We start from the raw sequence: 5,183 nt of genomic DNA on the forward strand, positions 1-5,183 counted from the left end.
TGTACTGGACTTTTAATTTTATTTTTAAAGTTTGGTAGAGGACACAGATTTTTCAGAAAAATCTGTCTGAAAACCAAGACAACATCATATTTTATCTGATGCTCCCATGATGTTTTTTTTAAATTTAGAAGTATTTCTTAGTCTAGTTCTCAAATCTAAAACTCTGAAATTATCTTATTAGACAGAGCAATTTCCCACATAGAAAAAGTGGTAGAGATACTTTGTGTTGGCCAGCTTGCAATAATTTTGACCTTATGACAGAAAGTATATGCACTTTGAATTTTGCATAAATATCCAGTTAAATTTTTCAGGGTTAGTGACAATACTTGAGTCTAACCATATGGACAAGATAGGAAAATTAGAAAGGATACTTTCTAGGAATTGGCAATACAGAGAAGGCTTTATCATGTCATAGTCCTCAACTCATTCCTCCATTTCAGTTAGTGCAATTTCTTTTCTGTTTATGCACTACAAAAGTATGCAAGATCAAATTGAAAGATTATTTTTTCCATTAACAAACTAGCCTGCTATAAGTTAGAGTTTGTTGATTGTGTGCACAGACATCTCTAACAAGTTTGACAACATTTTCAAGCCTTGCTCATTAATTAATATGTTTTACGATACGCAATATTATCGATCAGTATGTAATGCTTATCAAGTGTTGTAATACTTAATCAAAAACAGGCAAATTTGTCATGTTATCTGAATATACCTGTGAAAGGCGATTTTTATAATTTTGGACACAGTAAAGACCATTTGAGTATATCACTCCTCTACTGAAGAGAGCTCCTACTTGGAGGACTGAAAAATGGGACAATTAGCTCAGCAGCTACAGCTATTGCGAGAAGTTTTCAGGAAATAATCATTAGGAGTAAAAATTTAAGTGATTGGAATACTTTTGATAATAATTCTTACATTAGAGTCTTCTTTCTCAAGGCTAAAGAATTATATTCCCCTTGCACACTTCACTCAAGTTCTGATGTGCTTCCAATCCTAGAAGTATTCAACAGAGGGCAAATCAGAAACTTCGCACCTTAAATATCCTTCCAACAACTTCTTACATTGTATTTCCTCTTTCAGCAGCTCTGAAACTTGGCTTTCTCATCTATAAAATGAGAACTCACAGATCATTGTAAGAAACAAATTAAATAATCTTTATAAACTTTATATCACTATATAAATGATCATTATTATAACTATTATTTTTGTTAGAATGCTTTTTAAATCACATGGGGCTATATGACTGTTAGTTATAATAATTATTATTTACAGTATAATTGTATTGGCAGAGTCTTCTCAATCCTCAATCTGTCCTACCTCTTTTCTCCCGTAACTCGAAGAATGGCACCATCCAAACTATTGTTTGAATATTGACACTTCTACTTCCTCTCTTCTCTTAACTCAGTCTAACCCGTATTCTATATATTTTAACTTCTTTAAGCCAGAGGAATTTAGAGTAAGTGGTTTGTACTTAGTTATGACTTGTCAATTTTTCTTAGCTCAGTTTTACTTTTAACTCTATTTTACAACTGTTTTGCATATTTACTTGTATTTCATCTTATTCCAAAGGAACGATTTGTGGAGGTTCACCTGATACCTAAAACTAGCACAGCTGAAGATTAGCAGAGGTGGAAAATACAAAGGAAATATCATGTTAAATACTAAAACTGATACAAAAAGTAAGGTTAATATAAAAGATTTTTCCAATGAATTATTAGGTAGGGAACAAATATAAGTGGAAAAACATATAATACTGTGTTCATGGAATGCAAGGAAAAAAATTGACTGGGCATGGTATTTTAAAACAATGAAATATATTAAGAGAATTCCTTCTACCAAGCTTTATTTATCAACAAAGATAAATCTACTGTATTAAACTCAGTGCCAATCACTGAGATAAAATTTATAAGAATCAGAATGTTCACGGTAAGATGGAACACAGAAGACGAAGTAATTTGTCCTACTGGGTAGACTAAGAAAAGCTTCTTGAAAGAGACAGCATCTGATCAGTGTTTATTCAAAACTCAACATTGCCAACTTTGTGATATGAAAAATGATATGCGCTAGAATTATAGTAGAAGGAAGTATGTCACCTTTGTCTTTCTGAGTAGATAAGGGCTTGATCAACATTTCAATAAGGTAGACTATAACCTGCTGGTCAATTATTAGCTTTTCTTCTAGATCTCCCCCTAGTTATCCTAACTATGAACTTTAATAACAGACAGACAGAGTCCCTTGCTTTCCCTGCCTTAGGAAAAGATAAATGGATGAATATCAGGAATTACATAAGATGCTCTAGCCTCTGCTAGGTTAATAGAGGCTTTGGAAAATGAAATAGATAAGGAATAAACTTTTATGCATTCATATGGAAGCTCTAATTTCAGACAGAGATAATAGTGTCTGAAGAAAGACCAAAACAAAGATTTGATGTTTGGCATCTAACAGTGTTTGTAAATGTTACTGAGTTCCAATTGAAATAAATGGCTAGAAATAAATCCAAAGTCATCAATTTATAGGAAATAAAATAACAATCAACCTAGCTCTCTTATTTCTAAATAACTAAGATTAACTAACTTAATTCTAATGTTGTTAAGGCAAGCAATTTTGATTTTTCCACTTATGAAATGTATGAAGAATTTATTACTGGTGGCAGAATATTAGAACAGAAGAGTCAACATTAGTTAGAAGGAATCCTTTATTTCTACCTAAATAAATAAAGCTTTGATACATGTTCTTTAATATTACCTCATATAATTACTTACTATATAAAAGGCCAATACCTGTCAATCAGTACTTCTGAGATGATAATAGCACATTCTATTTGCAAAACACCGTTTGGCACTGAAGGGGAAGCACCAAAATATCCCCTAGAGACTCAATTAGTGTGATGTGCAAAAGAATTAGGTAGACAAGCTACACCCTTTAAACAATGAAACAGCATACCAAAATAGGATACTACATATGATATTTTAAACACACAGTAGAGACAATATCATAGACAAAATATAAAAAATACATTACTGACACAATAGGTAGGGGAAGATTTTATAAAAATTTGGAGTCTGAAAATAAGAAAGTTCTAAATAGAAAGAACATCAGGCACGGACATTCCAGATTTAAATATATTATCTGCACTTCTCTGTTCTCTGTTGCACTGGTCACATTAGTCAAGTGCCCAAGAACAAATGTGTGGACAAATAAATTGTGGCATATATACACAACGGACTATTGCTTAGTTATAAGAAAAGATGAAATTATGTAGGAGCTGCTATCTCAATGGAGCTGGAAGACAGCATGTTGAGTGAAGTCAGTCAGAAGAGAAGAACAAATACTAAAAAATCTTTCACATTATGGGATATAATGAAATAAGTAAGAGGATAACAAATGGACAATGGTAAAAGACCCTGAGAGTTGGTCTACAAAATTTGCCACGGGAGTGCAGTTGAGGGAGGGTGGGAGTGGCTTAAGTAGAGGGTCACTGACATTCTAGTGGTAGATGTCGGATTGGAATATTGCATGCCTGAAATCTTATTATTAACAGCATTATAATTACAGCACCTACATAAAAATGGAAAAATAAAGTAATGTGACCAAGTCAGGGAAGTAGGAAATTAAATATTAAGACAATTGCCCAAACTAATCTTAGTATACATACATGTGTACATGCAAACTAATAAAGTGTGAGAATCACAATGTGTGCATTCTTGGGAAGTTTAAAATATTTGAGAAAATAAATCAAATTAGAAAGATAAACATTTATCATTATAAAGAATCATCAACCTTTACACAATCTGCAATAATTAAAAATATGACAACATGAAAACTTCTATAAACAATCTTCCAGGGCTGGGAAATAATTTATTGACAAATATGTCAGATCTGACAAGTTAATTCTAAGTACATCTAAAACATCAGAAAACCATTGACTACCAAGAAACTAAACCTGAGAAAAATACATTACATTATTAAATCCAAACTTGTTTAGTATTCTATAAGAAGAGCCAAAAAATGGGCTATAAATAAAATACACAGGTCATTTTCAGATATTTTCATTATTTTTCTTATTTTTTTAAATGAAGCACTGTGATTTACAGACCATTAATAATAGGATTTTAGGTATACATTGTTCCAATACCAAATCCACCACCAGCGTGCCCACTTCTATCTACCTATGTCCCAAGAACCTCCCTCATCCCCTCAGAGATATGCTCATTTCTGTTGACTGATTGTCAAGTTATGTTGTATTTCAACATTTGTTACTCTTTTGCTAGTTTTTCCTTATATCCACATATGTGGGAGGTAATTCTGTATCTGTCTCTCTCCATCTGACTGACTTCATTCTGTATTATACCTTCCAATTCCAACCATTAGTGGCAAATTTCATGGTGTCATTTTTTTTGTTTTGCTTTGATTTGGAGGGCAAACCCAGCAGTGCTCAGGAGTTAATCCTGGCTCTGGACTCAGGAAACTATCCCAGCTAATTCCAAAACCATACAGAATGCTGAAGATCAAACCTGAGTTAGCTTTGTACAAGACAAGCGCACTACCTGCTCTAGACACTTGAAAGTGGAATTGCTGGGTCATAAGGAAGCTTAACTTGGTAAGAACTGGGTCTTAAGAAATCTCAACCTGGTAGGATAAGATAAAGTCACATAGTTTGATGCTATATGCATGGATCGGGAGAGTATCATGCTGAGTGAAATGAGTCAGAGACAGAGGGATAGACACAATCTAATTTTACTCATGTAGGATATAGGAAAACATCGTAGGGGTATAACTAACACCCAATGGCAACAGAAAACTAGAGGCCTTTAGTAGGCCTTTAGTAAAAAACTTGCCACTGGAGGTTGGGGGGTGAGTATTGAAGGTAGAGATGGGATAGGTCAGTGAAGGGATAACTATGATACTAATAGGAGGAAGTGATTACTCTGGACTAGGACTAGATGCTGAGGGACATAAAGAGACATGCATGATATTCTATGAGTAGTAGCACTATAGCACTGTTCATCGATTTGCTCGAGCGGGCACCAGTAACATCTCCATTGTGAGATATGTTGTTACTGTTTTGGGCATATCAAATACATTAGGGGGGAGCTTGTCAGGTTCTGTCATGCATGCGGGATATTCTCAGTAGCTTTCCAGGCTCTCTGAGAGGGGTGGAGGAATTGAATCTGGGTCGGCTG

The sequence above is a fragment of the Sorex fumeus genome, unplaced genomic scaffold (genome assembly GCF_029834395.1).
Source record: "Sorex fumeus unplaced genomic scaffold, SorFum_2.1 ptg000034l, whole genome shotgun sequence".
Taxonomy (NCBI): domain Eukaryota; kingdom Metazoa; phylum Chordata; class Mammalia; order Eulipotyphla; family Soricidae; genus Sorex; species Sorex fumeus.